Source organism: Herpailurus yagouaroundi, unplaced genomic scaffold, assembly GCF_014898765.1.
Source record: "Herpailurus yagouaroundi ecotype Mexico unplaced genomic scaffold, PumYag 189, whole genome shotgun sequence".
NCBI classification, from domain to species: Eukaryota; Metazoa; Chordata; class Mammalia; order Carnivora; family Felidae; genus Herpailurus; species Herpailurus yagouaroundi.
In genome coordinates, this window is record NW_024412420.1 from 5055720 (window position 1) to 5067012 (window position 11293).

Sequence of the window (11293 nt, forward strand, 5' to 3'; positions counted from 1 at the left end):
GCATTTATTGTGCTTGGTGTTCTGTGAGCCTCCTGGGTCTGTGGTTTAGCATCTGGCGTTAATCCTCGGTCATTATTCTCTCAAATAGTTTTGTTCCTTTTTCTTCTGGTGTTCCTATTGTGTGTATACCCTTGGATGCTCTGTTCTAGGGTTTTGTTGTTTTTTTTTTTTTCAGTCTGTTCTCTGCTTTCCAGTTTCTTAAAATTTTTTTTTATTTAAATTGTTTTTAATGTTTATCTTTGAAGGAGAGAGAGACAGAGCGTGAGTGGGGGAGGGGCAGAGAGAGAGGGAGACACAGAATTTGAAGCAGGCTCCAGGCTCCAAGCTATCAGCACAGAGCCCAATGCAGAGCTCAAACCCATGAATCATGAGATCATGACCTGAGCCGAAGTCGGACACCCAACCGACTGAGCCACCCAGGCGCCCCTCTGTTACTGGTTTTTAACTTCATTCCATTGTGGTCTGAGAATGTACTTTGCATTGTTTGAATTGTTTGAAATGTATCAAGTTTTGATTTATGATTCGGAATATGATCTAGCTTGGAAAATGTTCATGTGCACTTGAAAAGATTGTGTATGTTGCTGTTGTTGAGTGGAGTTATAAACTGACCAGTTGGTCAAGCTGGTTGACAGTATTGTTTGAGTCTTTTATTTATATCCTTACTGATGATTTATGTCTTCTTATATCAATTCTTGGGAGAAGGGTGTTATACAACCTCATGTAACCTGTCTTTCTTATAGGCAGCATACGTTTGATTCTTGCTTCTTTTTGCAATCTGACAATTTCTGTTTTTAATTGATACGTTTAGACTGTTTACAGAATGGGAAATAATGCTGTGGTCATCATTGAAAAAACTGCCCTGATTCTGTTTTTTTATTTTTAATTTTTTTAATGTTTATTTTTTGGGAGAGAGTGCAAACAGGGGTGAGGGAGGGGCAGAGAGAGAGGGAGACACAGCATAGAAGCAGGCTCCAGGCTCTGAGCTGTTAGCACAGAGCCTGATGTGGGGCTCGAACCCACAAACAGCAAGATCATGACCTGAGCTGGAATCAAGAGTCAGATGCTCAACCGACTGAACCACCCAGGCGCCCCTTCTCTTTTGTATTTTTTAAAAAAAATGTTAATGTTTATTTACTTTTGAGAGAGACTGCGAGCAGGGAAGGGGCAGAGAGAGACAGAGACGCAGAATCTGAAGCAGGCTGTAGGCTTCGAGCGGTCAGCACAGAGCCCGATGCGGGGCTCGAACCCATGAAGCGGAGATCATGACCTGAGCCGAAGTCAGACGCTTACTTGACTGAGCCCCCCGGGCTTCCCTTCTCTTTGGTACTTTTGATCGTTCTTTTTCTACTGGGCTGGTCCTTTCCCCCCGCACCGTGCTGCCCAGTCCTGTGTTCCTTAACAAAGCTACAGTAGTTAGTGAAAACCCCACCGATGTGTCAAATCAGGTGTAGCCCAAGGGCGTGCCTCCCCAGGTCATAGGTCATCTTCTGTTGCTCTGTTTAGGACACCTGTCCTACATGTTCCCAGATATGCCTCTGGGGTCATTAGCGGTTCCTTGAGTGGAACTCTGAGACGTGTCCCTCCATACAACGCTACTGTTGCTCTCGTAGAGGGCTGACTTATTCATTCAGTGAATACTTTTGGAGTTCTTATTATAGATCAGGTATTGTTTTCATGCTGGGGATACAGCAGTGAAAAAAAGCAAATCCAAATCCCTGCCTTCCTGGAGTCTACATTCTAATGGAACAGACAACACCGATAAATGTTAGGGAAAAAGTGCTATAAAGAAAGTAAGGTAAGGACATAGTATGATAGATTTATGTGTGGATGTGCTGGTCTAGATAAGGGGTTCAGGGAAGATCCCACTGATGGGGTGACATGATCAGCATCCAGAATGAAGTGAAGTAGAGGGTCAGACCACATGAAGCTCGTGGAGAAGAGCAAAGGCCCTGTGGCAGGCATGTGTCTGGTCTCTGGAGAACACTGTGGCATAGTTTTGGGTTTTATTCCAAGTGTGATGTAATGAGAGGAAGGCCACACTTCCCTTTAATTCTCTCTCGTTTCCCTCCAGAAAGTAAGCTCCATGAGGGCAGGAGTTCTGTCTTTTTTGTTCACTGCTATTTCATAAACACGCAGAAAAATGCCCGGGACTTAGTAGACACACAAGAAATGTTTGTCAAATATGTGAATGGACATCACAAATACAAGCTCCAGTGTGCCTAAAAGACTGCTGTTATGTTTGGGATCAGCCAGAGGAGTTTATAACAGAGAAAAAAAGGAATATTGAATATCTGATGCTAGACATGACTATTTCCAGAGTCCTGAGAAAACAGAAAAAGCCAAAGTTAAATCCTTTGCAGGTGTTCCCTTAAGGCTCTCTGGAGCTTAGCCTATCTTTTCTGTGCTGGGTCCATCTGATTTTAGTGGGAAGAGAGAGAGTCCTTTCCTCAACCTGAAACAGAGAAAACCTCCCTACCCCAGTGGGAAACTCATCAACCCTTCACAGGGATTGATTTTGCCCTGGGTTTTACTTCTCTCCATGTCTCCCTACAAGGCAATTTATAGGAGCTTTTTCCCTAGCACCTAGGTATTTAGTCTGAATGATTGTCAGACTTCTGAGGCATTTGAGTCACCTGGAAGACTAATTACAACAAATTCCGGGGCTCCATCCCCAGAGTTTTGGATTCAGAAGGTCTAGGGTGGGGCTTGAGACTTTACATTTCTAGCAGGTTCTCAGGTGTTGCCAATGCTGCTGAGCTGGGGACTCACTCTGGGAATCACTTACTGGTCTAGAAGAACACCTCAGGGGGCATCAGCAAATACATCCATCTGGCCTTTTGTGTGTCAAGTTCGGGCCCCATTGAGGTCCACCACTGTGAGTGGAAGAGAACTCTGCGGCATTCTACGTGGTGGGGCCATCCCTCATGTACTGATACCCTCGCTTCCCTGGCTTGCATCACACTTCCCTTCCCCTTTCCTTTCCTGGTCATTTGTCATTTCATCCTCTGCTGATTCTGCTTGTCCACTCCCTCCCCTAAAGGTGATTGATTGTCCAGAGTCCCTGCTATCCTTACCTCAACATTCTGCCCTCCAAGAACCCACCTACCATCACCATCATCACCACCATCATCGCTGACATTCATTTCCACTTACTGGGTTCCCGGTAACATATCAGACTTTACATGAACATATTGGTTAGGATGCTGCTTTTGATGGCAATGAACAGAAAACCCAACTTAAACAGATTGGGAAGATTTTCATCTCACATACCAAGTAGGCCTGAGGCAGGGCCGTTCCAGGGTCGACTGACTCAGTGCCTCAACATTGCCCTCAATGGGTCTTTCCTTCTTTCCACACTACCATTCTTGGCCAGTTGGCCTTGTCTTCAGGCTTGCTTACCTCATGGTCAGAAAATGGCTGCAGTGGTTGTAGGCATTCCACATGGTCATGACATTGTAGACCATAACGTGTTATGTTATTAGATCTTCTAAGCAACCTTGGGAAGCAGGTTCTATTCTCCATTTTTTTTTTTTTTTTTGGTAGATGAGGAAAACAGGCTCAAGAGATGATGTTAGAATCTGAAAGCATTATGCTATGTAAAATAAGCCACACGCAAAAGGACAGATCATGTACGATGCTACTTATCTGAGGTACGTAGCCTAGACACATTCATGAAGATAGAAAGCAGAACCGCGGTTCCCAGGGGCTGGAGGGGGCAGGGAATAGGGAGTCAGTGTTCCAGTTCCCAGGCTCAGGTGGGGAAGATGAAAAAGCTCTGGAGATAGGGGTGATGGTTGCACAACATTGTGAATGTACTTAATGCCACCGGATTGTACACTTAAAAATGGTTAAAATGATCAATTTTATGTTACGTATATTTTACCATCAGCGTGAGAGACAGAGAGTCCCAAAATGGCCACAGCCCTCTTTTCATTTCCTCATGCTCTTCCAGAACCTTCCCACACCCTCGCTAAGAGTCCAAGCCTATTTCTCATTTTGTTGAAACTCAGCAGTTCACCACCTTGGTGATAGAAGCAACACTGTGTGACTTCTGAGGCTAGGTCACAAGAGGAGATAGAGCTCCTGGGGCGCCTGGGTGGCTCCGTTGGTTAAGCGTCTGACTTCAGCTCAGGTCATTGTCTTGCAGTTTGTGGTTTTGAGCCCCGCCTCGGGCTCTGTGCTGACAGCTCAGAGCCTGGAGCCTGCTTCAGTGTCTGGGTCTCTCTCTCTCTCTCTCTCTGCCCCTCCCCTACTCATGCTCTGTTTCTCTCTTTCTCTCTCAAAGATAAACAAACATCAGGGCACCTGGGTGGCTCAGTCAGTTAAGTGGCTGACTTCAGCTCAGGTCATGATCTCATGCGTCTTGAGTTCAAGCCCTGCATCAGGTTCTGTGCTGACAGCTCGGAGCCTGGAGCTTGCTTCGGACTCTGTATCTCCCTCTCTCTCTCTGCCCCTCCCCTACTCATGCTCTGTTTCTCTCTCAAATAAACTAAAAAAAAAATTTTTTTTTTTTTAAAGAGATAGGGCTTCTGCCTGGCTCTCCTTTTTGGAACGCTTTTCTGGGAACTCAGACATCGCATGTGAGGGAGCCCCAGCCCCAGCTGGAGTCCCGACCCACAGGGTGTACGAATGAGTGAGGTTTCTGCCAGCTCAGCCCCCAGCAGACACCGGGCGGAGACATAGACTCATGTGAGAAATGCAGAGTCCCGCCCAAGTTGCAGAGTCAGGAGCAAAATAAATATTCTTACTCAAAGCCACTAAGTTTTCAGGTAATTGGTCACACGGCCGTGGTGACTGGAACACACACGTAGTGAGTGACAGTCGGAACCTGAACCCTGGAGCTGAAATGCACTTGGTCACACCTCTGCTTCTCCGCAAATGACACACAGATCTGCACCTGTAGTTGCGGCCGGCCCCGATCAGGTCTACACGAAGGTCCCAGTGTACCTTCATGGTCTGTGCAGCTATTTAGAACCAAGCTCATCTTCTGTTGCTCGGAACCAGCTGTCCCTTATGTGGAGGAACAGCTCAGCCACGGTATCACGGTGTCCTTGCACATGTCATCCACTTAGGCCAAGGCTTGAACCACCCCTTCACTGAATCTTGGCAGAGCGCCTCGCGATCCTCGCAGACGTGAGCGGAAGGAGCTGGTGCAAGGCCATCTTCTGTTTGCCTCCTATCTCTCCTGGGAAGCTGTCAGGAGAAAGTTTCGCATTTCTCCGGAGTTCTGGTGAGGCGTGGGTTTCAGACTTTCACACCGCCTCCCCGCGGTCTCGAGCCAGCTCTTCAGCACGGTGTGCTCCACAACTCACCCTGCAGTCACCTGGCCCCTCTTGCTCTGCTGTGGTGGTTTTCAGTGAGCCGAAAATCCCAGGGAGCTCGCACCATTGGCTAATTCTTTTTGCTGCCTTTATTTACTTATTTTTAAGAAATGTTTACTGGGGTGGCTGGGTGGCTCAGTCGGTTGAGTGTCCGACTTCAGCTTGCGTCATGACCTCGCGGTTCATGAGTTCGAGCCCCGCGTCGGGCTCTGTGCTGACAGCTCGGAGCCTGGAGCCTGCTTCCGATTCTGTGTCTCCCTCTCTCTCTGCCCCTTCCCTGCACACACTCTCTCACTCTTAAAAATAAATACACGTTTAAAAAAATGTTTATTTTTGAGAGAGGGCACATGAGTGGGGGAGGGGCCGGGAGAGGGAGACCGAGGATCGGAAGCAGGCTCTGCGCTGACAGCAGAGAGCCTGATGCAAGGCTTGAACTCATGAACTGTGGGATCATGACCTGAACCAAAGTTGGATGCTTAACCGATTGAGCCACCCAGGCACCCCTCTTTAAGTAATAAACTGTCTAAATCGAAAAGCGGCTCCTTGTAACTTCACTGGTTGAATCAGGCCTTGGCCTTGGCCTTGTATGTGTGAGCTTGAAACCCTGCACTTCTCCCTTCCTATCATTTATGTATTCACGGTCAATATTTATTGAGCAAATCCATTCTTCCAAGGCTCAAAATCTTGAGACTACTTAATCCTTTCCTCGAGGTATCCTTCATCCAGATCTGTCCATTCTTCGTCTATAAATGTTCTCATTTCTGCTTCTGTTTCCATGTCTGTTGTCTCCCTCAAGCCCTCGTCCACTCACTCCTAGATTGTAGTAAGATCCTTGAACTAGGCTTCCTGTTTCCAGTCCTTCCCCTTATAAGTCATCTTCCACGGTACTGCCCGAGTAATGTTAAAATGCCATTTTGTACATGGCACCCCAAAGTTCACAGGCTTGAAGTCGACATGCTTTAGCTTCATGTTCAAGGCTCTACAATTTTTGCCGTATGTCCACATTAATCTTCTCTTAATCCTCCACGTTAACTTTTTCTTCTCACCAGCTTGGCCAACACAGCGTTCTTTGAATATGCCAGATGGCATCTCCTATGAAGTTCGGGCTAAGTGCCACTTTCTTTCTTCCTGAAGCGTTTCTCTACCACTAGCTCTCCTGACCTCGTGTGCCACTGAGTTCTCTGTAGTACTCAGTGGGTCTGTAGATGAGTCAGAAAAGAAAATGACTAGAGATGGCAGAAGATAACCAGATAGTACAGGTTTACTGACAGTGGATACTAAATGTTTGAGATACCCCCGCTGGGCCTGGTGTTCTTGGCTCAGAAGTTAAGTGGAGGGGTGCCTGGGTGGCCCAGTGGGTTGAGCATCCAACTTTAGCTCAGGTCATGATCTCACAGTTTGTGGGTTCCAGCCCCGCATCGGGCTCTCTGCGGTCAGCGCAGGGCCCGCTTCGGAGCCTTTGTCCACCTCTCTCTCTCTCTCTCTCTCTCTCAAAAAAAAAAAAAAAAAAAAGTTCTTAAGTCTAGGAGGCCCCTGAAGTTGGTTGTAAAATTCTGCGGTACATGTAGATCACCACTATCACGCTGTCTGTGTGTGTGTCCGTAACTATACCCAGCTTCTTACAGAGGTCTGCTTACAGGCTGTGAAACCCTGACCTACACAGAAGATGGTGTATCTTAGTGACAGACAAAGCAAGAACAAACTCCATTAGATTTTGGAGTCCCAAGACTGGACTGGTGTCCCAGCTCTGTGAGACCCTGGCATGTCACTAACCTTTCTGAATCACAGTGTACTCATTTGGAAAACAAATTATATCTGCTCTGCCTCCTCAATTGGGTTTCTGTGAAAAATAAATAAAATACGTGAAATTGCTTCATAAGCGATTGAATGTTCTATAAATGTTAAGTTATTGTGCCACTTAATTCCAAACCATATGGTTCTGTTTATATGTTCCGGTTTACATCATGTCTTAACCTATCTTGAAAGGATAGGTTCTTCAGTAGTTGTCTTTTTCATTTTCTTGAAGACTTTACAGCTTTTAAAATTTTACAGTTAGTTAGGTTCTAACAGGATGCCTGGAGGTCAGCAAGGAGGAAGTCACGGCCAGCTGTCGGGAAGGTTGGAGCCCTGTCCTGGCAGACTCCACGAGAAGCCGGGTGAAAACCACCCTTTTTTGTTTGTTCGTTTGTTTGAAGTATTGTTGACAAGTTCTTATTCGTCGTGTTTCCTTGGTTCAGAGTCCATTGCCCTTGCCTAAGTCATGGTCTTAAGCTCTCGCATGACACTATAAAGTACGGCTCCTATCACCAAATTAAAGCAAGCCTCCTGCAACATTTCAGTCAGAGCTGGTTGATAAGGAAACTCACCAAACCTGGGAGCCCCTCTGCTGAAGGAAGCAAGCATTTATTTAAAGCAGGGCTTCTCAAAACTGGTGGACAAGGTGGGTTTTTAATTTTAACTTTTTAAAAATTTCCAACACATCATATAGTGGTATTTTTATAAAATAGAGAAAAATGGCATGAAAAACACATACAAAATACAAACCACATTTTATTATCGCTAGATTCAATAATAGTCAACTGTCAAAATAAGCTATAAAGATGAAAAAAAAAAACCCACCTTTTTTTAATGTTTATTTTTGTGGGAGAAAGAGACAGTGTCAGTGGGGGAGGGAGACACAGAATCCGAAGCAGGCTCCAGGCTCTGAGCTGTCCGCGCAGAGCCCGACTTGGGGCTCAAACTCACGAACTGGGAGATCGTGATCTGAGCCGAAGTCGGACACTTAACCCACTGAGCCACCCGGGCCCCCAAAGCTATACAAATTTCTGAACTCTTAATTTCTGCTGCACTTATTTCCTGATAGATTAGAAGCAAACTAAGTGGGCCATACTTTTGGTACAGATTTCAAGTACTGAAGTACTTTCATGAAGTCCATGAAAACAAATCCCCACGGAGAATCTGATTGGCTACTGGTCTATTGACGGGCTCCCCGGGTCCAATCAGCCACAGGGGAGGAATGATCACATGGCCCTTTGGCAGAGTCTCTGGCTGGGGGCACTTCCCTGGGAATGGGGCGGGAGCTGCTCAAAGGGATGCTGTTTGCCTGGGCTGCTGTACGGTTGTGCCTGTGTAGCAACTTGTTCAGAGACCTCGGAGTGCCCCCCCCCCCCCCATGTGCTGGAAATTGGGAGGCTGAGAGTAATGTCCTGCAGAGGTGTTCTATATAACACATAGAACAGAATCTTAACAAACGATGTGCAAATGCTCGTTAATTTGAATGCAGAGATGAGCCAAAGAAACTCCCAGCCTTCAAGAGCTCACAGCTTTCTCACAGACTAATTAATGCTGTTTCTATTTCCTAGCTTCAAAACCCTACCCCAAAATTTAAACTCTTACGATGGCCAATGTGTAACGCTTTCAGCTCGTCAAAATCTCCGACCTCCTTCCAGAAGTAATTCATCTTTGTTTCCCTGTGTGGGGAGTCCCTCTGAGGGCTTATCATAAACCCCAGCATTCCCAGTGCCCAGAACAATAACGTGTCTGTCTACACCTCGCATTACTTTCTATAGGATACGCTGTTGGTGGTGGGTGTGTTGATGATGCAAACACAGCAGGAGTGACCTGGCATCAACCTTTAGCCCCGAGTTCACAATCTGTAAAATGGACTCAAGAACATCTACTTGCAGCACTGTAGATTATGAGATAAAAGTAAAAACATCGAGCGTACGACCCAAGTGACCAATAAATGTGTTAAAACCCTAAGAAGTCAAAACACGGACCTGTCTGGGGTTCTTTAGTTAATACAGAGAGCCTTCCTTGTGAACTTCAGTGGGTGTCCCGGCCAAGCAGGGTAATTCATCTTTAAACTTCATGATCAAGAAAAGGTACATCATGTTTGGCATTGTCTGCTTAAGATAAAAAGTACGCAAGTGACAGTGAAATTTTATTTTAAAAAAATTATAAAAATGGACTTTTGGATAAAAATGACAAGAACGGATATACATTCGTTTGTACACTCTGTGCCCCAGGCTGCAAAAGCCACGCAGTAGGGCTCTTTTTCTATTCTCCTTTCTGTCACAAGTACCAGACCCAGAGCTTGCCACACTCTCCGTCCTGCTGTAGATCAAGGACCACTCAGTGAAACTAACTCAAAGCTGCTCATTTCATCTCGTTGTGTCAAAGAACAACACGGGATCATACTTTCTGGAGTGCTGCACTTTAACTTTTATTAAAAAACAAGCAAAGGTTTTCCACATATCAGTGCTTTAATTCACATTTCTCAGTAGGCATCGACCACAACACGGAGCAAACCCAACAAAAGCAATTCAGTAACACAGGGTGCTTAAGTGGTGTTCGTGGTGTGTGGCCTGGTGGGGGATGGGGGTGGGAGAAGTGCGAGGCCAGCTGGCTGAGGAGGCGGAGCCACCCCAAGTGTCCACACCGTGGGCCAGGGAGCCAGTTCAGTCAGCTCACCTGCGAGCGATCAGGGCGAGGATCCAGGCTGCTCGAAACTCGTATACAATAGAATTACAAATCAGAGCGCCCATTCATCTGTCGGGCTCCTTCAAGCAGCTCAAATTCGAGAGGAAAACTACCAGCAGGGCCCAGAACGAGAGTGGAGAGTGAGGGCAGCCCACGCTCTGATGAGCCACCGTCCTCCGACTATACCCCGCCTGCCCTTCCTGCAGGTATGTTCTCACACACGGTGAGGTCCGCACATAGGACAGATGCCCTGTCGCCTGATTAGTGTGAGGGGAACAAGGACAGCAACCTAACTTCCCAGCTCTCCTTTTCAACCTTCCACATCGGTCACCAGAAAGCACCACAAGGTGGAAACTACGGATGGCTTATCTTGCTCAGTGCGTTCTGCTTGGACACTTTCCTTTACTGGAGGGAGTCCAAGCCCTGGCAGACACCGAGGAAATACAGCTTCTAGATCTCTGACGTTCTTCAGACCTCTCTGCAGATGGCTAAGTGCAATCATTTATGTTTTGTGAGCTTCTGTTTGAGAGGGGGACATTTTTGGATTCTTTCTCCAGATCCTTGGAACGCACCTCCTTCATTCCTGCAAGCCTCAGGCACAGACTACAGTCGGGGCCGTGGGGGGGAAATGTGTATGTGTATTTACTAACTAAAATGAACTAAATACTCAGACCATTTCTATACTAACATCAGAAATGTGAGGAACAGAGGTTAAGCCAGTGCTTTACTATTCAAAAAAAAAAAAAAAAAAAAAAAAAAAAAAAAAAAAGAAAATGCCTTTAAAACTTGTGAAATAGCCAGATGGTCGTATTCCAAGCAGCAAGACCTTCAAAATATTTTTTGTCAAAAAACACGAGGTTTCTGGATATGTAAAAATCAGCAGAAAATTAACCAGGTGACAGAGTCATTCACTGAGTAGTGGCTTCCAAACCCTTTTAAAAAGTATGGAATCCTTTTTTTTTTTTCAAAAAGAGGCAGAATTTTATTTGCTGAAATCTTACCTTAAGCAGCATCCAGTGGGGGGGCTGCACCGAATGAAGGGAGAAAGCGGGAGCCCCTTGGGGGCCCATCCCACTGGCCCCTGAGCACCACATGTTCTCTAAGACTCCCTAGATCATAGTTTCAAAACCCGTTTCCATGTAAGAATCGGAGGCTACCAATTTTTAGGTAATAGCGTCCAGATAAATATATCAATTTGGATAGGACAGGGGGACATGAACAAATCGTTCACAGCATTCCTTTAGGAGAGAGATTTGTGGGGGAAGAACGCAGTTAGCGGAGTGAAGGAAAAACAATTTTAAGAACATCTGATTCAATTTTCCTGCATGCTATCCATCCAGCAAAAGCCCTGGGTAAACGCATGAGGTACAGACCAGTCGCTTTAAAAATGTCAGCGCGCATCAGAAGCACTCGAGGTGCTTGTGAATAAAAGCACCAAGGGTCAGCAGGGAAAAGCCTCAGAAGCACTCGAGGTGCTTGTGAATAAAAGC